Source organism: Symphalangus syndactylus, chromosome Y (genome assembly GCF_028878055.3).
Source record: "Symphalangus syndactylus isolate Jambi chromosome Y, NHGRI_mSymSyn1-v2.1_pri, whole genome shotgun sequence".
NCBI lineage: Eukaryota > Metazoa > Chordata > Mammalia > Primates > Hylobatidae > Symphalangus > Symphalangus syndactylus.
The window spans coordinates 18917181-18940774 of NC_072448.2; the positions used below are offsets into that span (position 1 = coordinate 18917181).

General features: G+C 49.6%; 1 pseudogene; it reads right to left on the reverse strand.

The window, feature by feature from the left end:
• LOC129476708 (uncharacterized) overlaps positions 1 to 23594 on the reverse strand; it is a 99624-nt pseudogene that overhangs the window by 43568 nt on the left and 32462 nt on the right.

The following is a 23594-nucleotide window of genomic DNA, read 5'->3' on the forward strand; positions in this document are numbered from 1 at the left end:
TAGTTAAAGGATTGTAAATGCACCAATCAGCACTCTGTGTCTAGCAAAGGTTTGTAAGTGAACCAATCAGCACTCTGGAAAAATGCAACAATCAGACCTCTGTGCCTAGCTAAAGATTTGTAAGTGCACCAATCAGCGCTCTGTAAAAACGGACCAATGAGCACTCTGTAAAATGAACCAATCAGCTCTCTGTAAAATGGGCCAATCAGCAGGATATGAATGGGGCCAAATAAGGGAATAAAAGGAGGCCACCCAAGCCAGCAGCGGCAACCCATTCAGGTCCCCTTCCACACTGTGGAAGCTTTGTTCTTTCACTCTTTGCAATAAATCTTGCTGCTGCTCACTCTTTGGGTCCACACTACTTTATGAGCTGTAATACCCACCACAAAGGTCTGCAGATTCTCTCTTTAAGCCAGTGAGACCATGAATCCACCAGAAGGAACAAACATCTCTGGATGTGGCATCTTTAAGAGCTGCAACACTCACTGCGAAGGTCTGCGGCTTCAGTCAGCAGACCATGAACCCATCAGAAGGAAGAAACTCCATAGACATCTGAACATGTGAAGGAACAAACTCCAGACACACTGTCTTGAAGAAGTGTAACACTTACCATGAGGGCCTGCAGCTTCATTCTTGAAGGCAGGGAAACAAATAACCTACCAGAAGGAACCATTTCCAAACACTTTTGGTAACCACGAAAGGACAATCACCAAGTGCTGGGTACCATCAGACCTTTTTTGCTTGCTATTCTGCCCTGTTTGTCCTTAGAATTTGGGACTAAATACCGGACACCTGCTGGCCAGTTAAAAGCAACTATCATGGCTGCTGGACTAAAGACAGGGGTGTCAGGCTTTCTGGGAAAGTGCTTTCTAACAATCCCCAACTCCATTTGGAGTTGGGAGTGTTGGTTTGCCTGGAACCAGCTTCTGTTTTTCCTATACTTCTGGGCTTTCCAAGGGTTGATAGAGAGGAAAAGCTATTCAGCTCTGGGATCCCAACAACAAGTTGGTTGACCCTGTGGCCATGAGTGGAACTCACAAAGTCGTGTTGCCCAAGAAAGACTCACCATCTATCCTATCTATCCTGACCCTTGCCTCCTAATATCTGTCAGACAAATTTCCTCTCACCTGTCATCTCTGAGGCTAGTCCCACTTCTAAAAACCACACCCTGTATCTGGTGATTTTAGTTTCTCTTATAAGAATAATTTCTAGTATAAACTTCAGTATTCTGTTACATTCTTTTGGCACTCAGGCTCACCAATCAGAAAGACATAATTTTTCCCCAAAGCCGCAATGTGGCAGGGGACTATCTGGAATTTTAGGATCCCTCTTCAGAGTAGCAGGCCTAACAAAAGCTATTCCTGAAGCTAGCATATGGGGAGCCTCATAAATGATATCCTTCTTATTCAAGTGAGGACAAAAGGCAACACTCTTCCAACCCTGGAGATTCCTTCCATCCCTCAGGGTATGGCCCTCCACTTCATTTTTGGGGCATAACATCTTTGTAGGTCAAGGGTAAAGTCCCAATACTAAGAGGTGAGTGCTTAGAACTCTAACAGGAGAATGTGTTGGTAAGTGCCACTAAATCTGATTTTTCTCTGTCCTCCTTGTGGTCTAGGAGGACAGGCAAGGTACAGGTTTTTGATAATGCATCAGTAAGGGCACTAAATCCAACTTCCTTGGTCTTCTTGTGGTCTAGGAGGAAAACTAGTATTTCTGCTTCTGCATCGGTGAGTGCAACTATTCTGATCAGCAGTGTCCAAGGACTGTTGTGGGTTCTTGGGCAAGGAGAGAAACAAACAAACCCAAACCATGCAGTTTCATCTTTCAGATGGGAAACACTCAGGCATCAACAGGCTCACCCTTGACATGAATCTTAAGCCATTGGGACCAATTTGAGCCGCCAACACTGAAAAAGAGGAGGCTCATTTTATTCTGCATTATCGCCTTGCCCCAATATTCTCTCTCTGATGGGGAAAAATGGTAATGTGAGGGAAGTATAAAGTACAATACCATCCTACCGCTTGACATTTTTAAGAGGGAAGGCATATGGAGTGAAATACCTTATGTTCAAGCTTTCTTTTCATTGAAGGAGAATCCACAACTATGCAAAGCTTGCAATTTATATCCCACAGGAGGACCTCTCAGTTTACCCCCATATCCTAGCCTCCCTATACCTCCCCTGCATAGTACTAATAAACCTCCTCCAATCTCCCCTGCCCAGAAGGAAACAAGCAAAGAAATCTCAAAAGGACTACAAAAACCCCCAGACTACCAGTTATGTTCCTTTCGAGCTATAGGGGGTGGGAAATTTGGCCCAACCCAGGTACATGTCCTCTTCTCTCTCTCTGATTTAAAGCAGATAAAGGTAGATCTGGGGAAGTTTTAAGATGATCCTGATAGGTATATAGATGTCCTACAGGGTCTAGGGTAAAGCTCTGATCTCACTTGGAGAGATGTCACGCTATTGTTAGATCAAATACTGGCCTTTAATGAAAAGATTGCAACTTTAACTGCAGCCCTAGAGCTTGGAGATACCTGGTATCTTAGTCAAGTAAATGACAGAATGACAGCCAAAGAAAAGAATAAATTCCCTACCAATCAGCAAGCCATACCCAGTATGGATCCCCACTGGGACCTCGACTCAGATCATGGGCACCAGAGTCATAGACTTCTGTCAAAAGGAAAAAATCCTTCTGCCTTCCTCAAGAAATTAAGAAAAAGGGCCTTAAGAAAATATACTTCTCTGTCACCTGACTCACTAGAGGGTCAATTGATTCCAAAAGATAAGTGTATTATCCAATCAGCCTCAGATATCAGGAGAAAGCTCCAAAAATGAGCCCTGAACAAAATCTGGAGGCATTATTAAACCTGGCAACTTCAGTGTTCTATATAGGGACCAAGAGGAACAGGCCCAAAAGGAAAAGTGAGATCAGAGAAAGGATGAAGCCTTAGTCTTGGCCCTTGGTGGTTCATGGACACAAACCCTGGTGGTTCAGAGAGGACAGTAAATGGAGCAGGCCAATCACCCAGCAGAGCTTGTTATCAGTGTGGTTTACAAGGACACCTTAAAAAAGATTGTCCAATGAGAAACAAACCACCCTCTTACCCAGGTCTACTATGATGAGGCAATCACTGGAAGGTGCATTGCCCCAGAGGAAAAAGGTTCTCTGGGCCAGAAGCCCCCAACCAGATGATCCAACAACAGGACTGTGTGTGCTGAGTAAGTGACAGTTCATGTCATCACCCTCACTGAGACCTGGGAACGTTTAACCAATGAAGGCCAGGAAATTGACTTCCTCTTGGACACTGAGGTGGCCTTCTCAGTGTTAATCTCCTGTCCTGGACCACTGTCCTCAAGGTCCATTACCATCCGAGGAATCCTGGGACAGCCTGTAACCAGCTATATGTCTCACCTCCTCAGTTGTAATTGGGAGACTTTGCTCTTTTCACATGCCTTTCTTGTCATTCCTGAAAGTCCCACACCCTTATTAGGGAGGGATATATTAGCCAAACTGGAGCTATTATCTTACATGAAAATGGGGAACAAGGTACTCGTTTGTTGTCCCCTACTTGAGGAGAGAATCAAGCCTGAAGTCTGAGCATTAGAAGGGCAATTTGGAAGGGTAAAAAATACCTGTCCGGTCCAAATCAGGCTAAAAGATCCCACCACTTTTCCTTATTGAAAACAATTTCCCTTAAGGCCTGAAGCTTATAAAGGATTACAGGATATTGTTAAATATTTAAAAAGCTCCAGGCTTAGTAAGGAAGTGTCGCAGTGCCTGCAATACCCCAATTCTAGCTGTACAAAACCAAACAGTCAGTGGACACTACTGCAAGATCTTAGACTCATCAGTGAGGCAGTAATTCCTCTATATCCAGTTGTACCCGATCCCTATACCCTGCTCTCTCAAATACCAGAGGAAGCAGAATGGCTTACTGTTCTAGAACTCCAGGATGCCTTCTTCTGTCTTCTCCTGCACTCTGACTCCCAGTTTCTCTTTGCCTTTGAGGTTCCCACAGACCACAAGTGCCAACTTACATGGATGGTCTTGCCCCAGGGTTTTGAGGAAAATTCTGACCTGTTTGATCAGGCATTGGCCCAAGATCTAGGCCACTTCTCAAGTCCAGGCATTCTAGTCCTTCAGTATGTGGATGACTTACTTTTGGCTATCAGTTCAGAAGCCTCATGCCAGCAGGCTACGTTATATTTCTTGAAATTTCTAGCTAATCAAAGGTACAAGGTGTCTAGGTCAAAGGCCCAGTTTTGCCTACAGCAGGTCAAATATCTAGGCCTAGTCTTAGCCAGAGGGACCGGGGCCCTCAGCAAGAAGTGAATTCAGCCTATGCTGGTTTATCCTCACACTAAGACATTAAAATAGTTGTGGGAGTTCCTTGGAATCACTGGCTTTTGCTGACTATGGATCCCCAGATACAGCGAGATAGCCAGGCCCCGCTACACTCTAATCAAGGAGACCCAGAGGGCAAATATTCAACTAGTAGACTGGGAATCAGGGCAGAAATCACCTTCAAAACCTTAAAGCAGGCCCTAGTACAAGCTCCAGATTTTCGCCTTCCCACAGGACAAAACTTTTCTTTATACATCACAGAGAGAGCAGGAATAGTTCTTGGAGTCCTTACTCAGACTCGTGGGACAACCCCACAACCATTGGCATACCTAAATGAGAAAATTGATGTAGTAGCCAAAGGCTGGCCTCACTATTTAAGGGTAGTTGTGGCAGTGGCCATCTTAGTGTCAGAGGCTATCAAAATTATACAAGAAAGTATCTCACTGTCTGGATGACTCATGATGTAAACGGCATATTAGGTGTCAAAGGAAGTTTATGGCTATCAGACAACCATCTACTTAGATGCTAGGTGCTACCCCCTGAGGGACTGGTTCTTCAAGTATGTAATTCTGTGGCCCTCAACCCTGCCACTTTTCTCCCAGAAGATGGGGAACCAATCGAGCATAACTGCCAAAAAATTATAGTCCAGATTTATGCCACCTGAGGTAATCTTTTAGAAGTCCCTTTAGCTAATCCTGACCTTAACCTAGATACCAAGGAAAGCCCATTTGTGGAGAATGGGATACAAATGGCAGGTTATGCCATAGTAGTTGAAAGTAAGCCTCTTCCCCTAGGGTCCAGTGAACAGTTGGCACAACCAGTGGCACTTACCTGAACCTTAGAGCTGGGAAAGTGAAAAAGAATAAATGTGTATACAGATGGCAAGTATGCTTATCTAATCCTACATGTCTGTGCTGCAATATGGAAAGAAAGGGAGTACCTAACCTCTGGGGTGTGCCCCTGTTAAATACCACAAGGAAATTATGGAGTTATTGAATGCAGTGCAAAAAACCAATGAGGTGGCAGTCTTACACTGCCAAAGCCATCAGAAAGGTGAAGGAGAAAAGGCAGAAGGAAACTGTCAGACATGCTGAGGCCAAAACTGCTTCCAGGTGGAACCTCCCATTAGAAATGCCTAAGAAAGTACACTTGGTATGGGACAACCCCATGCAAGAGATTAAGCCCCAGTATTCCCCGACTGAAAGAGAATGGGGGCTTTCACAGGGCATAGTTTCCTCCCCTAGGGGTGGTTAATGATAGAAGAACTAAAGGTACTTATACCCAAATCCAGCCAGTGGGAAATGCTTAAAACCCTCCAACAAACGTTTTTCATGGGCATTGAAAACGTTCAACAAATTACCAATTTCCTATTTACAGAGCCAAATCTCCTCTGGACTATCTGACAGGTAGTGAAGGCCTGTAAGGTGTGCCAAAAGAATAAACCCTTGGTCCATCATAAGGCCCCTTTGAGGGAACAAAGAATAAGTGACTATCCTGGAAAGGACTGACAGTTAGACTTCACCCACATGCCTAAGTCAAAGAGATTTTAATGCTTGTTGTTCTCTGTTGATATCTTTACGAATTGGATAGAAGCTTTCCCTTGCAAACAGAGAAGGCTCAGGAAGTGATTAAAGTCCTAATTCAAGAAATGATTCCTAGAGTTGGGCTTCCCCAAAGCTTAGAGAGTGACAGTGGTCCAGCTTTTAAAGGTATGATAACTCAGGGAATTTCCAGGGTGGTAGGGATGCAATATAACTTTCACTATTCCTAAAGGCCACAATCCTCAGAGAAGGTCAAGAAGGCCAATGAAACACTCAAGAGGCATGTAAAGAAAGAACACAAGAAACTCATCTCTCATGGCCTACTGTTTTGCCCATGGCCTTGTTGAGAATCTGAAATTCTCCTCACAAAATGGGGCTCAGTCCATATGAAATGCTGTATGGATCACCTTTTCTCACAAAGGACCTCCTACTTGATGAGGAAACAGCCAACCTGGTCAAAGATAAAACTTGTTAGGCAAAATATCAACAAAACCTTAACAACCTACCTGAAGGATATCACAGAGAAAAGGGAACAGCATTGTTTCAACCAGAAAATCTAGCATTGATCAAATCTCTACCCTCTACTTACTCATCTATGAACTCTTTGTGGGAAGGACCATACTCAGTAATCCTCTCTACCCCCAGTGCAGTTAAGGTTGCAGAAGTGGAATCTTGGATTCACCATACCCAAGTTAAATTTTGGACACTCCCTGAGGAACCTGAGGGACCATCAGCTCAGGAGTACCAATATCAGCCAGACCAGCCTCCATACGCCTCTGAACCATTGGAGGATTTGAATCTCCTATTTTGGTAGGAAACATCCCAGACTAAAAAGGCTACTACCACTGATCCTGAAGAAAAATCCCTTCCTCCTTAAAAAAGGTAAGTGAAAACCTACATAATCTTTATCTTTTAACACCTCTCCTTACCCCTTTAATGGAATCCTTTTACTATGTCATCGTATTATTTAGCAGCATACTAACCATACTCTTTGGGATAGGACTGTATACGGTAGCTCCTGCCAGGATGAAAATCCTAATTACATCAACATTCTTTCTATCTTTCTTCTTCCTGACAGCAATTTACTCCTACCTTTAACTCAGACTGGACAAAATGATCTTATCTTCCAGAGCACCCTCTTTACCTTCCTAGTTACTCTTTGCCTAATTATACCTCCTGCTTCCTTGGATACCTCATACAATCATGCCTCCCCTTCCAGTAGCTCCTAATTACCTCTACAAGACTCTCAACTTAACCAACTCTCTGTTAAATGAGTCCAATCCTTCCCTGGCAAATGACTGTTGGTTTTATATATGTCGATCAACCTCTGTATACGTTGCCACTCCCATTCCTACAAAAAAAAAAAAAAAAAAAAAAAAAAAAAAAAAAAAAAAAAAAAAAAAAAAAACTGGGTCATTAACAACTTAACCTACCTCCCTCATTATGAAGGAAAAAACCCTTTCCAACTTCTAAATATGCAATCATTAGCTGACTTCCCCATCTCTGATAGAACCAAGAATACCCTAACAGGACGTGCAATCCAACTTTTACATTCTTACATTTCCAAACTCACCCCTGGCATGAGCAATGAGAAGCCCATACACAGCTCTGTAACCACGAATATCATCTTAACTTTCCAAGCCCCTTTATGCACCCATCTCAACCTGTAATCAGGCCTGCCCCTGTGGCACCTACTACCCAACAGTGTAATTCCACCCTACAACTTCAAACCTCATCTGATCATAGTAACTTCCGAGTCACTCAAACAGCTCCATTCAGAGCTATCTTGTCTGCTTCTCAGGACCTCCCAAAATCACCTCCTCCTCCCAGCTTAATGAACAGTCTAGGTGTTGCAATGGCAAACATATTCCCTATATGACCCTTCACACCTGGACCACCTGCAGCAGTGCCCCCACCACTTATGAATGCCTTATCATCCCCTCTTTCAATCACTCATTCAAATGGTTCCTAGTAGATACTTAGTAGATTTCTTCCTAGTTGGGGAAAAAATTTAAAAAAAAAAACAAATTTTTTTCTAAAAAAAAAAAATGGTCTTTTTTTTTAGAAATCCTAGTAGATTTCTTCCTAGTTGGAGAAAAAAATGGTTTTTTCTCCAATGGGAAAAAAGAACACAGGGAGCCAATCAGTTTGCTCCAAACACTCCTTTCCAGCTACTCACTGGATCTACCTTGGCAAGTAGTCTAGGAGTATGGCAAGATGAAAACAACAAACTCACACACCTTTTTAACATACACAACCAGTTCTGTCTACCTAGACAAGGTATATTCTTCTTATTTGTAATGCAGACCTATATCTGCCTCCCCACAAACTGGACCAGCACATGCACCTTAGTCTTTCTAAGTCCCAGCATTAACATTGCCAGGAAATCAGATCCTATCAGTACCCCTCAAACCTCAAGTCTATCAGCACAGAGCCATACAACTAATGCCCCTACTTAAAGGGTTAGAAATAGCTACTGCTACAGGAACTGGAATAGCCAGTTTATCTACTTCATTATTCTACTACCACACATTCTCAAAGGATTTCTCAGACAGTTTGCAAGAAATAACGAAATCTATCCTTACTCTACAATCCTAAATAGACTCTTTGGCAACAGTGACTCTCCGAAACAGCTGAGGCCTAGACCTCCTCACTGCTGAGAAAGGAGGACTTCTCACCTTCTTAGGGGAAGAGTTTTGTTTTTACACTAACCAGTCAGGAATAGTATGACATGCTACCTGGAATTTGTAGGAAAAGGCTTCTGAAATCCGACAATGCCTTTCAAAATCTTATACCAACCTCTGTATTGGGCAACATGGCTTCTCCCCTTTGTAGGTACTGTGGCAGCCATCTTACTATTACTTACCTTTGGACCCTTTATTTTTAACCTCATTGTCAAATTTGTTTCCTCTAGGATCAAAGCCATCAAGCTACAGATGGTCTTACAAATGGACCACCAAATGAGCTCAAGTAACAACTTCTACCAAGGACCCCGGGACCAACCCACTGACCCTTTCACTGGCCTAGAGAGTTCTCCTGTGGAGGACACTACAACCACAGACACCCTTGTTTGCCTGTACCCAGCAGGAAGTAGCTATAATTGTTGTTGTCCAATTCCCAAAAGCAGTTGGGGTGCCCTGTTTAGAGAGGGGATTGAGAGGTGAAGCCAGCTGGGCTTCTGGGTCAGATGGGGACTTGGGGAACTTTTCTGTCTAGCTAAAGGATTGTAAATGCATCAAGCAGTGCTCTGTGTCTAGCTAAATGTTTGTAAATGCACCAATCAACACTCTGGAAAAACACACCAATCAGTGCTCTGTGTCTAGCTAAAGGTTTGTAAATGCACCTATCAGCACTATGTAAAAACAAACCAATCAGTCCTGTGTAAATTGGACCAATTGGCACTGTATAAAATGGACCAATTAGCTCTCTGTAAAATGGACAAATCAACAGGCTGTGGGTGGGGCCAAATAAGGGAATAAATGCTGGCCACTTAAGCCTGCTCGGGTCCCTGTCCATGCTGTGGAAGCTTTTTATTTTACTCTTTGAAATAAATCTTGCTGCTGCTCACTCATTGGGTCTGCACTATCTTTATGAGCTGTAACACTCACCAAAAGGGTCTGCAGCTTCACTCCTGAAGCCAAGCCAGTGAGATCACAAACCCACCGGGAGAAACACACAACTCCCAACATGCCACCTTTAAGAGTTGTAACACTCACTGTGAAGGTGTACAGCTTCACTCCTGAAGCCAGCGAGACCATGAATCTCCCAGGAGGAATGAGCAACTCCAGACACACCACCTTCAGGAGATATAAATTCACCATGAAGGTCTGCGGCTTCACTCCTGAAGTCAGTGAGACCACAAACCCACCAAAAGGAAGAAACTCCAGACACATCTGAACATCTGAAGGAACAAACTCTGGACACACCATATTTAAGAACTGTAACACTCACCGTGAGGGTTCGCAGTTTCATTCTTGACCAGTAACCCACTGGATGGAACCAATTTCGAACACAGTGGCCTCATTCATCATTAATTAATGATGAATGGTGATCATTAATGACTAATGATAAGGAAGATGGGTGGTTGATTAACAAGCTCAAGGTGGCCTAGAGCAGCCTGGGGAGGGGGCTCTGTGAGTGACACGGGAGAGAGGAGTTAAGATCCAAGGAGGGGCTGGGGGACTGAGTTACTTTCTTTGTACTGCTCTGCATTGGGATAGAACAAAAGAGGGGAACCACATTAGAAGGTGCTGCCTGTGAAGGGAGGGAGAAGATGAAGAGCCACTGTGTCCCAGCCCTGGACAGACCAGTGACTCCCCTGGCCAGTGGTGAGAAATCAGGGGTCCTCAGGCCCAGAAGAGGCACCGTGGAAGGCAGAGGGTCTAGTGATGACAGTGGGTTTTGGAGGGCTCGAGGGTAATGGATGCCCAGGTCCCACAGTGAGCATGAGAGATGCAGAAAGACAGGACTGAGAGCCTGACACATCCCTGCAAGCCGCTCAGGACCATGTGGCCACACACTGGGGAAAAGACAAGGCTCATGTCAGAGAGCTTTTTTCAGGTGGTCACTCAGAAGCCACTCATGGGATGGAAAAAATGTAGGGCTGTAGCAAGTTGAGAGTAAAGCCGAGTATTGGGAGAGAAGCTGAGGCAGGGCTTGCATGTCTGCTAGACTTGCTGGCTCCCTGCTTCTAGCACTCCCATTATCTCAAGCAGACATATGTTTCAAAGAAAATGCTACACCATCACAGCTGTAGCTCATTCACTTTTTTTTTTATTTTTTTTTATTATACTTTAGGGTTTTAGGGTACATGTGCACAATGTGCAGGTTTGTTACATATGTATCCATGTGCCATGTTGATTTCCTGCACCCATTAACTCGTCATTTAGCATTAGATGTATCTCCTAATGCTGTCCCTCCCCCCTCCCCCCACCCCACAACAGTCCCCGGAGCATGACACACCATTTCCTTTCAACCCCACATCCTCACCGCCTTTCTTTGTTTGATTGCCAATTAATAGGATGGGCTTCCCTGGCTCAGGGACTTCACAGCCCCCATACTAGCATTGGCCCCCTTGTCCCACTTTCTCTCTCAACTTGTCTTTTCTCATTCCTTTGACTTCACTGGAGTTCATAGCCCCCACAGCTTGGTGTTGGGTCTGATCACCCCAACATAGGGCTGCCAAGGGGATACATGTTATGAACAGTCCAGCCCCCTGCCCATGTTTAACCCTTGCAAGTACAGCAGGAAGTAGAAAGAAAATGGCTGTTGCACTTAAGCTCCACCTGCTCACTAGGGGGTAGGGAGAGGGAGAGAAAGAGAGAGAGATGTGGGGAGGCTGGGCTTTGCTTGGACTTGTGCAAGTTATTGCATGCCCCAGCCCCTCACAAGCCAAGGGGCCAGGGTCAAGATCCAGGCATGGGGGCAGCCACCAGCTGGGTACTCACACTTCCTCATCAGACATGGTGAAGGTTGGTGACTTCTGCTAACAAGTTAAGGAAGAAACGCACACAAAGAGAGAGAGAGATCTGTCTCTGTCTCTGGGAAGCTCCATGCCTGGGACCAGCTGCCCTGTCCATTTGCAGCAGTGGTGCCAGGCCAGCATGCTGGTGACTGTCTCTCTCTGAGCTGACCACCATGCACACCAGCATGGCCAGGCCTGGGGAGGCTCTGAGCAGCTGCACTGGCATGATGGCCAGGGGTTTAGAAAACAAAGTTCATTACAACACAGTAAAGATCACTGGAAGACAATAGTTATGGTCCCCTAGGAGTGTTGTATAAGAAAAACACATGTTCATCAGCAAAAAATGAATCTACCTTGCATCCCTGAGATGGGAACCATTTTCCAAACCTTCTGTCAAGAATGTTAATTTTCTGAGAGCAACTTAAACTCCATGCAAAATTACCCAGCAGATACCTATCTTCCAGGCAATGGTGGCAGGTTTTTCCTATCCCAGAATCTCTTCCTGATACTGCTGCCCCTCAGGTTAAGCTTCTTGTACCTGCCACAGTTGGGCAAGGCTCTCCTCAATCCTCAACCCCACCAGCCAGCATTGCCCAGGCCCCTGGTGTGACCCAGCCCTGGGCTGCCCACTGGCCCATTGGGCTTCTCTTTACCTTTGGGGCTGTCTTCCCAGCTGGTTCAGGCCACAAACCCAACAGCCTCCTCTAGGGCCAACCTCTGTAGAGAGGAGGGTCACTGAAGAAAGTGAGCAGAGACTGGGCCCTCCCTGCTGTGTCCACTCTTGAAGCCAGCTGGGCTGACATCAGTCAGTTGCCCCCATATTTGGGCCGCATGGCCCTCACCTGGGGTGAGTTATTTATAAAGATCCAGCAGCTGAGATGTCCAGAAATAGGCAAGACATTTCTTCCCAGAAACCCAAGAGATAGGTGAAGCACGGGTGATAGCTCAGCCCTCCTTGGCCCGCAGCAGCCCGCTCACATTCGGCCAACCAGGCCCTCCCCAGCTCCTCATATTTCCTTCCTGTGCCCCCTGGCCAGTCAGATGGGTGCCCTGACATCCCCAGGCATGCTGACTTCAAGGCCCCCCAATGTGAGGTAGGAAAGGCCCACTCTCCCAGTGGGGAAACTGAGGCACCTTCTTTTCTGCTGAGCACCTGGAAACAACACAAGCCTGCTCTGTTCCCCCCAGTGTGGCTTGTCTCATCGGCCCTGTAGTGGGGAGGGGCTGGGAGCAGGGTATGTCATTTCAACAGCTGAAGAGCAAAGCAGGTGTCCAGTAAGTGCCTGTCTCAGAGGGGCTGCATAAAAATAACCTGCCATCAGGTTCCTTGGGCACATGCAGCACCCTTCCTTCCTTCAGAGGTTACAGAGCCAGGGCAAGGTGGGGATGCAGGAGCTGCCGTCCCTTGCTTGCTGTGGCCCTGACCATGACCCTAGCCCTGTTGTCCAGCCAGCCAGCCTTTGCCTTGCCCCATGTCTCCCCATGGAATTCAGGAGGGGCGGCCAAGCCCTGATCAGATGGCACAAGTCAGGGGGACCATGTCCAGGGCAGGGATGGGGGGTGGGGACTCTCAGAACTGCCAGCTCCTCCAGCCTCCAGACAGCGAGAAGTGAAGAAGCCCAGCCCCCACTCATGCCCCATCCTGCCCCAGTCTAGCCCCGGTCCACTTTTGTCCTGCATCTCCTGATGCTGGCCCCGAAGGCTGTGTGGGTTTTAGACACCCCCAACCCAATGCACTACTATGCTGGCCATACATGAGCCCCTGCCCTCCTGACCTCATTTTCATCTCTACAAAATGGTGGTTTTGGAGGCTAAGGCTGCAATAGCAGCATGGCAATGCCAGGGCTAGCCAGGGCAAATAACTGTCTGCATGGCTGCTGAAAGCCAGCAATCTAAACCCTGGCAGAGCTCCTGCATGGCCTCTCCCATGCTGCTCATAGCCCATTCCTCTCTGCTTCCTGCCTCAGGCCACTCCCAACACTGGGCTTACCTGAGCACCGATTTACCCCCTCTCAGCCTCCCACACTCCACCTTCTTCGGCATCCTCCTGGTACTGAGACCATCACATCACTGTGTCAAAATTGCAGACTCTCCAGACCTGGAGCAGCCGCCTGGGGTGGCTTGAACCATAATGCTTCAAGTTGAGATGCTCGGTTCCACAAGGGCCTGGGACCTCAGTGCCCCAGGACCCCAGAGCGTCCCTGGAAAGAGGGGCAGTCCACCCACTTGCAGGAGGCTCCATTGGCCCAATCGCTAGTTGGCTGCTTTTGCCCATAGCCATCTGTGGGTTGAGTGTGAGAAGAGCTGGGGATCCCTGTGGACAGGACCGGATGCAGGACCGGCTGCCTACCCAGCTCAATGTCCCATTTAGTGACATTTAATATTCCCAGCAGCCCACTGGCCGGTGGCTGTGTGGCTGGGGTGTGTGAGGATTCAGGGCTGGGGAGTTGTGCCCATGCAGGCCCTTTACAAATATAGGAATGGACAGAGGAGGAGGTTGAAGGAGGCCAGGATGCATAGGATGTCTCTGGAGAAGGAGGCAAGGTCTTCCCTCTATCTCCAGGAGGTGTCAGCTTCTATTTTTACTTTCAGCAGTGGGTACATTCTGGTTGGGCTGAAGAGGGGAAACGGAAATGTTTGGTGGCCCTGGGGCACAAAGCTGAGGGCTCTCTTTGGACCAAAATGGTGTAGGTGTCACAAGAACTGGGCTGCCAATTTCCCAGCATCTTCTGTGGGAGTAAACATTTGGTACAGAAAAAGAGTCTGCACAGCAGGTTTCCCTCCTACTAGCTGGCCCAATACCACAGGCCCTTTGCTGTCTCCCCATGGGGAAGAAGCAGCCTGAGGCCTGGGAGACCCCCACCATGGAACTGAGGCTAGGCCCCCATCCCATCTGAGACTCCCCTTAGAGGTCAGGTCACCTTTCCCAGGTAGACACCATTGGGGCCCACAGAATAAGTCAGCAAGAGACACGACAGGCTGGCTGAAGTCCAAGTCTACCATACCTCCCCCAGGACTGGTGCTGGCAGATGTCCCCAGTGGGCAGAAAACTGGTCACTGATGTGCAGGGGCCAGGGCTGTATGTTACCTACAAAGCCTTGCCCATCAAGGACACAGATGGGGAGGAGAAACTGTGCCCTGCGGAGGAAGCCAGAGACCTAGCGTAGGAGAACAGTGACATTCCCAGCAACTAAAGCTCCAACAGCTTTCCCAGTGCCCAGCACTCCGGGGAGGAGGCAGGCAGAGAATCGTCCTTGTCCTTTGAGGTGGCAGCCTTCAGCCAGCCCACCTTGTCATGTGTCCTCAGGCACATGCTGCCTGTCCCTGGACCCTGCGTCCTGGCTCAGAGCCAGGCTCAGTGGTTGAATGAGGTGTCAACCATCTTTTGTAGCAGGGACAGCATAGAGCAGGCACCAGCAGCCTCAATGGCCTGCACTAGGCAACCAGTGCCCTGCTGCCATCTGGCCTGACTGGGGTGGTCCAAGGAGAGGAGGGAGGGCAGAGCCCTCCTGAGAGCCATTGTAGATCTTGGTGGGGGCACAACTCAAGAAAGTCCCAGCCTGGGTTGTGGAGGCATTTCCACCCAGGAGGAGTCAGGATGGACCATGAGGCCTTGGCTCCAGGGCAGTTGTGGCGGTTGGCCTAGGGGCTTGTGTGCCATCCATGGCAAGGGGCCCCTTAGGCTGCAGCTCCTTTGAGCCTCCTGACCTCTGTGTTGGGCATGGCCTGACCTCCAGATTTCCAGGAGCAGGGGAATGGGGTTGCTGTTGCCATGGAGGGGAGGCTGCATCGGAAACACAGCAGGGTTGTAGTTTGACAGAGCTCAGAGGCAAAAGCACTGGGACTGAGCTGAGGGGTACGGAGGATCTGATGAGGGACCAGGGATGGTAGCACACAGTAGGGAAGTGGCTGCATCCTCAGCACTGCTTACCCAAACTATCCCCTGCCTAGGTGCTGTCCACTCTGCAACCCAGTGTTGAATGCCCAGCTGTGGCCTTTGGGTCTGCCTCTGCCTGCTGCCCTTGGTGGGAAGGGAAGGCATGGATAATCTCTCAGTGGCTGGGACATCTCAGAAAGAATGGGAGCATGCCATTTCCCTTGCATGGATGGTGGCTCTGTTGAGGTTTTGCTTTTCTGAACTGAGTGTATTCACGAGGCAAGCAGGGTTTGACATGAAGCCTTCAGGAAATAGTGCCTCTGTGGAGCTGAGGGAATGCCAAAGTGAAGTCCAGAAAGCTAGAGGGCCTGCTCCTCAAAGGGGCTTCCCAGACACCCACTGAGAGCTGCAGGGCTGAGTGGCAGGCCCTAGTGCAGGATTTGGGAGAGACGGATGATGTCCCCAGGCTGTCTGCTATTTCACAGTTGTTAATTCATTCACCCATCTATTCATTCCTATGCATTCATTCTCATTTTCAACATTTTCTTCCTCCTTCCTTGTCTCCCATCAATCATCCCTCCACCTGTCCATCCATGCATCCACCCATCAAATCACCTAACCATCCAGTCATTTATCCCTCCATTTCATCCATCTACCCTGTCAACCATCCATCCATCATTCATCTATCCATCCATTCATCCAACCATTCACCTACCTAAACATCCATCTGCCCATTCATCTATCCATCATTCATCCATCCATCCACCCAGCTGTATATATCCATCTATCAATCTATCCATCCATCCATCTCTTCATCCTTCCAACTACCATCCACTCATCCATCCATCCCTCCCTCGCTTCATCCACCCATCCATCCAACCACTCTTCACCCCTGCCTCCATCCGTCCCTCAGTCCCTCCATCCATCTACATATCCACCCAACCACCCACCCATTGACTCATTCATGCCTCTCTCTATCCATCACTCTCCTTCTATGTCCAAACATTCATCCATCCCTTCACTCATTCATCCACCCACCCATCTATCCACCCTTCACCCATTCATGAACTCACACATCTACCCATCCACTCACCCTTCCCTCCATTCATCCATCAACCTATCCATTCACTCACTCACCTATCTATTCATCCACCTTTTCATCCATCCATTCATCCACCCATCCATGCATCCACCCCTCCTTTCATCCATCCACCTATTCCTCCATACACCCACCTGTCCATCCACTCATCCATCCATCTACCCATCCATGCATCCATCTCTTCATCCATCCATCCATTCACCTATCCGTCCATCCAACTGCCTACCCATCCCTGCATTAATCCCTCCTTCTATCCATCCATCCATCCATCCATCCATCCATCCATCCATCCATCAATCCACCTACTCATCTACCCATCCACTCACTCATCCCTCTTTCTCTCTCCATCTCCCTCTATCCATTCATCAGGCCATCCCTTCATCAACCCATCCACTTATTTACCCATCCACTCATAAATCCCTCTATTCATCCATCCACCTATCCATTCACTAAACAATCCATCTATCCGTCCATCCATCCATCCATCCATCCATCCATCCAGCCATCCGTCCATCCATCCATCCTGCCAGCCAGCCACCCTCTCACCCACCCATCTATTCACCACCTATTTACCCACTCATCCATCCATCAATCCATCCACCCACCCACTTACCTATTCACTCATCCATACATTCCTCTATCCATTCATCCATCCCCTATTCATCCACTCACCCATGTCTCCACTCACTCACACAACCATTCATCCATTCACCCACCTATCCATCCACTCATCCATCCATCCATTCATCTATTCATTCATCGACCCATGTACCCATCCATCCATCCACCCACCCACACACCCATTTGTCTGTTTACAAAACCTTCACTGAGCACATACTGGGGGGTGTTGTGGGAGACCCTGAGGTGGATCTTCCCTCTGTGGGTGCACACTCAGGGCACAGAAGTTTATATTGGGCTAGTCATGGTGGGGGTAGGATATCACAGACACTCTCGAAAAGGAAGCCTGGACTTAGGCCACCACAGAGCTTATGTGCTGGAGTCTTACACTGAAAAGGCCATGAGACAGGTCAGACTGCCTGAACTCAGAGGCCACAGTATGCTGTGTGGTGTGGGAATGGGCTGTCCACTGGCCCAGCCTTTCCATCCTGGTCAGCCCTGCCCCATTAGTGAGTACAAGACAGCCAGCATATGGGAATACACAGGGAGCTTTATTGCACAAAATGAGGGAGTGAGGGGTGACAAGCAGAATGCAGTGGGAAGGCAGCATTGAGCCTCATCCTTCATAGCGGTTGTCAGACCTTGAACTGCAGTTTCCCCTTGGATCTGGGAGGTGACCCACCCTCTCTGCACAGGCTGTGCCTCAACCTCCTACCATCCTTGAAGGCACTTAGCTTCTCCAGGGGTAATTCCCTTTGGCCAATGATCAGGAGTTTCTTTCCTTCCCCAAGTAATGAGACGCAGAGCTAGGGGTGGGGGGCAGAGAGCAGAAGGGCAGATATGCTAAAGGGTCCAGGAGCAAAAGGAGATGGCAGCGAGTGTGTCAAAGAGGCAAGAGTAGGCCATGTTAGCAACAGGAAGCAGCTTCTTAGCCAGGGATGGGGGGCGGGTGTCTGGCCAGAATCACCCCTGGGTATGTGGAGGGTGCCACATGGCTGGACTTGCAGACTCAGGAAACTGGAACATAGGCATGGGGTGCAGGAGGCATTAGGCTTGGAGCTGGGGATGTGCTGCAGACCTGCCTCCTGCAAGCAGGCCCACAGAGCCTACTCCCCATGCCTCTCTCTGCTAGCCTCCCTGCCCTGCCCACACCCCATCTCCATCACAGGACAAGACACCCTGCCTCAGAGGCCTGCTTCCCAGTGTGAGCACTTGTGCTTTGGGTCTGAGCCTCTGGCTGGAGGCCTGACTCCAGGTGGAGGGAAGGCAGCCTGCCTGCCAGGCAGCCTGTCCACTCTTGGAGCTAGAACTGAGGTTCTCGTGGTTCCTGCAGTCCTGGTGTCCAGAGGAGGCTGGCAGCTGAGAGTGAGTCCTGGGCAGGGTCCTTCTGTCTCCACACCTCCAGCAGCTCTGTTCTTGTCTTGGTAGAGCCAGCACCCACCAGCAGCAGCCCCCAGACCTCCCTCCACCCCTGAATGAGATAGCCTCTGGCTTGGACAGATGCCATTTGTCAATGTCCTTGCAAACATGTGGTGACCACAAACCAGGGTGGGCAGCTTCGTCAGACCACCCCAGCCAGGAGGTCTGTGAGAATATCCCATTTAGCATAGCTCAGAGAAAAATTGCTCCCACCTTACAGCCAATCTACTCCTGATGATGCAGCCTCAGCTTTCTCAAGCCTCTTGGCTGCCACCCCTCACCGCTGGCTCACAGTGGACATACCTGTGGTCAGGCCGGTGACACCCCTCACTGTCTGTGGGCAGCCTCTTTCCATCCCTGGGAGCAGCCCACAGCTGGCCAGGGGCATGCCGCCGACTTGGGCTCACCTGCGTCTCCCACCCTGGCCCACATGGAATTGTTGCCTGACCCAGGCTGTGTACTTGGGGCCTGCTTTGTGCCAGATTGGCATGGAGCACAGAGCCCCAGAGGCAGATTCTAGCTCTGTCCCTGGAGGGACTAGGCCTCTATGCCCTTATTTCTACACTAGGGTTATGGTGGGGTGGCCCCAAAGTCTCTGAGGCACAGTGGAGCTCAGGATGCCCCAGGTAGGTTCTGAATGCTCAGGATGCAGAATGTTTAGGTCTCCACACCCCTGGCCCCAGGTCCTCCCTGGACCAAGGGAGACACAGGACTCCCACCTCAGGAAGGAGGAGAGCTGGCCTGACCATTGTCCCATTCACCCCAGGACACAGCCATGATCGTATTGGACAAGTAGAAGGTAGCCGAGGTGTGTGGCCCAAGCCACCCCCACTGCCCCTGCTGCTCAAGCCAGGGAAGGACAACCTACATCTACAGAAGCTCCTGAGGAAGGCAGTCCAGAAGAAGATGACAGGGGCTATGCACCTCGCCCTACCTGGGGCCTTCTGCCCCTGTCTGTCCCCTTGAGAGATGCCTGCCATGACCAGGAGGTCACAGCCCTGCACACTGCTGAGGGACCACACTCTGCCAAAGCCCCACACTTTCCTGAAGCCACATGCCCCAATGAGGCTCCCCTTACAATGGCTGCCATACCCTGCTCCCCGCACACCCCCATCATCCACCACATGGAGTCACTCTTGCAGAAGTCCACATTCTTCTTCAGCCTCACCCAGCACAGGATTCTAGCTGCTCACTTCAAGGCTAAGGGTCCACAAGTTCTAGCCCCGACCCTTGAACCTGTCCAGCCTCTTAGTGGCTTTATCCTTTTCTTAGCCCCCATGGCTGGGGGCACCCACATCACCCAGGTACACATCCAGCTGGTACTGTCTTCACACGATGGGACCCCTGAACTCCCCAGTACAGTCCCAGAAGGGGGATCCAACAGCCAAGATGGAGATGCCGCCCACCATGTACCATCAGGGACCAGCTGCTGGTCATGGTGGCTCATGTCCACCCAATGCCCACTACAGCTCAGGCTGCCAGTCACTGGCCTGAGGAACCCCCTGTACCACAACCACCACCCAGTTTCCAGGCCACGGTGCCCAGAGAGGCTAATGCCAGGTCCATGGTGTCTATAGCCCTGACCTGCCACATGCTGGAGCCCTCACCACACAGCCTAGTCCCCATGGGCCCTGGTAGAGAACATCTGGAAGAAACCCCGATGGGTGGCCCTGCCGCTGAGGCCAAGTGAGTGTCTAGCCCTGCCTGGGCCTCATCCCCTGCCCTAGCATCAGGCCCTCACCAATGCCCTGTCCCCACAGTTGCACCCAAGCCCCAGCTCATGAAGAAGCTGCTGGAGGAGGCCCTGGAACCTCTGTGCCTAGGTTGCAGCAGAGCCTGGAATGGGAGGTGCCTGCCCCCATGGAGCAGGAGGTGTCCACCCCTGTGTACTACAGGCCCTGCCTCCTGGGCCTCAAGGATGTGGGATACTGTGCTATACTGCATGTTGGTGGTGGAGGCCCGAGGGTGCCTGGCAGGACCCAGAGATGAGGAGTGCACCATGGCCAGCCTCACCTGCCTGTCCTCCCTGTACCAGCCTGGCTTCAATGCCCTGAAGCTGCAGGAGGCCACCTGGCCCTCTCCCACAGTCCGCTCCATCCTGGAGCTGAACTCCACACCCAAGAACTTCAACTGCATAGTGACTGGGTGGAGGCTCCACTTAAGTGGCTAGAATGGTCTCAGGGCCCAGGACCATGGGGTGGACAGAAGAGAGGCCTGAGACTCTAGCTCGGCGCCCACAGTCACTGCATGAGGATGCCTCAGGGCCCAAGGGTCATGGAATGCAAGGCAGCCTGGAAAGGGCAAAAGTGTGCCAGGAGAGTGTCAGGTGGATGTCAGCAGGGTGGTCAGGTTGACAGGGCGAAGTGGGCGAGCTGGAGTCCCCAGGCTGCATTGGTGTGAGGGGAACAGAGAAGGGGTCTGTGTTGGGATGTGGGATAGGGGCCTTGGGATAAAAACTTTAAGTAAGATGGCAGAGAATTGCACCTATTGACCTAGCCCAAGCTCCTAAGCATCCTTGGGCCTTCCATAATTCCTCCTTTTGCTGTCAAAGGATTGGGGCAGATCTCTACTCAATGAGGCATGGGCATGGTCAGGCTGGCTAGGCCATTGGCATCAAGAGCACAGTAAACAGTTTTGCTGCCTGTGCTTCCTGATGTCAGAGCCAGACCCTGGGACTAGGGTGCATGGGGGAGTCCCCAGCCAGTATGGGACTTGGCACTGATACAAGTGCTCAGGGACAGGCAGGGAGGGGTTCATCAGGGGGTGGAAGAAGCCCCGGCATGACCCCTCTAACTGCCCACCTCTGCTTCCCCCACCTGGGCTGACAGCCTGAGGTGGCAAAACTCAAGAGTTTGGCTGGTGGGAGACAGAGGGTCTCAGCATTGACCATGCCAAGGTTTGACAGCTGGATGAGAAAGAAGCCCTCAGTACAAACCCTGTGAGAACAAGTTGGCCAAGCAAAGCCAAGAAGGTGCTGTGGCTCTGGTAGGGACAGTGGAGGGGTCTACTTGGCAGTCAGCCAGGCTCTGGTGAGGGTCACCAACCACAAGAGAGGGACTCAGACGTACTAGAAAAAGCCTCTGCTGTAGCTGCCTGAGAGTCAGAGTTTAATAGGGAAACATGGTAGGAGGCCGCCTGCCCTACACTGGAGTGTGATGGGTGCTGGAAATGGAGCCCCAGGCCCAGGTCACTAATAAATGTGTGTCTAACCATGGCAGGAGTGTCACTTCTCTGTCTGCAGCATAGGATGTGGAGGGCATTAAGACCCCTGAATGGCCCTCAGCTGGTACAGGGAGTAGGATATAAGTTCCTGCACCTCTATGGACCACCAGCACACAGATGGGCAGGGAAACTGGGCTCCACGCCATCCACTTCCTTCATCGCTAGCCCTTTGGTGGCCATGCTGCCCCTCACTTCCCTCATGAGCCCTGCTGGGGCTTTTGGGAAGTGCCAGATGGGAGCCTTGAGCTTCCCTGGTGGAGAAGTGGCTGAGCCAGGCTGACTCTTGTGAAATGAGCAGACTTTGAAGCTCACGTCAGGTGAGGGAGGTGGCATTTGCATAGGGCTGGGAGACTGAGTTGGTCTGGGTTCTGGCAAACTTGGGGACACTCTTGCAGACTGCAACAGGGCTCCAGGTCCCCCTCCAAGCCACCAAGTTCCCAGCAGGGTGCATGTGTGTGCACCTCGTCCTGCTCTGTGGGTTGCTGGGGACTCACCAAGATGGGATGCCTAGGGCATCAGACTCCTTCCATAAGCACCTTCTCATACTTCCAATGCTGGGTGGCTACAAACTTATACCTCTTCCCAGATGGGGTGCTTTGTTGGGGAAGGAGACCAAGAGTGAAAGTGAGAGCAGCAGAAAGGAGATTATACTGCCTCCACCTCTGGGAAGCCCTCTCAGAAGCACAGAGGACAGCCCCTCTTTGCCCTTCCCTGTTACACCCATCCTGATTGCACCAACCACATTTAGGCTTTACCTTAATTGTTGGTGAGGTCTTGGAGCCTCCCTTCTGCTCACAGAGGATTTTCTTGCTCATGTCTCCAGCCACAATATCCTGTGGGCAGCAGAAGGATATGTCACAAGTGCAGACCCCTGCATCTCAGGGAGTAGAATCCCTGGACCCTTCTCTCCTGTCTTCCCTTACCTGGCCAGGGGTCCTGAGACCTTTCTACCTGATCTTTTTTTGTGTGATCCCAGTGGAAGTGGTAGGGAAAGGAATAAAGGTGAGATCCACCTCCACTTAGCCAACTCAGCCTTTGACACCAGGAAGGGTGAACTCAACCATATTGCAATGTCTCAGTGTTCTGTCTACCCACATTCATCCTGGACAGTCCCACGCTTGTCTTAACAAGGAAAACTGGCTTGCTGCTAAACTCCCAAGCACTAGCTCTGCAGCTCAGCCTTGCCTCTGGAGGGGACCTTACCTTGCAAGGCAGAGTCTTGGCCTCAGACTGAATCTGCACCTCACCCGTCTCCCACCAACTCTTGGTACTGGCCACTGCCATGCTGCACATATATGGATGGAGGGCTGTTAATTGCACAGAAGTGAACTGATTGAATGGAGGAAAGCTGGTAAGATAGAGAAGTGCTTGTTGGATAAGTGAGAACTGGGTGGATGGAGGGGAACTGGGTGGATGAAGGAGTACTGGATTTAGTAGAGGAGTATTGGTTGGATAGAAGGATACTGGTTAGATGGAGATATAAAGAAGTACTGGTTGAATAGAAGGGCATTGATTGGAAACAGAGGAATTCACTGGGTGAAAACTTTTTTGTAGATGGAACAATATTGGCTGGATGGAGGGAAATTGATAGAAGGCCATTGATTGGATGGCAAGGCATTATTGGATGGAGGGGCATTGATTGGATGAAGTTGTTTTGATTGGCTGGAGGAATAGTGTTTAGATGGAGGGGAACTGATTGAATGAAGGAGCACTGAATGAATAGGCATATTGTTTGGATTAAGATTTATTGGTTGGATTGAAGGGCGTTGATGGATGAAGGAATATTGATTGGATGCAGGGACATTGACTGAATGTAGTATTGGCTAAATGAAGGAACAATGATTGGATAGAGAGGCATTACTGAATGGAGGGTCATTGGTTACATGGAGAGCTATTAATTGGATAGTTGATTATTGGTTGGATGGAGGGGTATTGATCAGATGGAGAAGCATTGACTGATGGAGGAGAATTGATTGGATGGGAGAGGCATTGATTGGATGCAGAG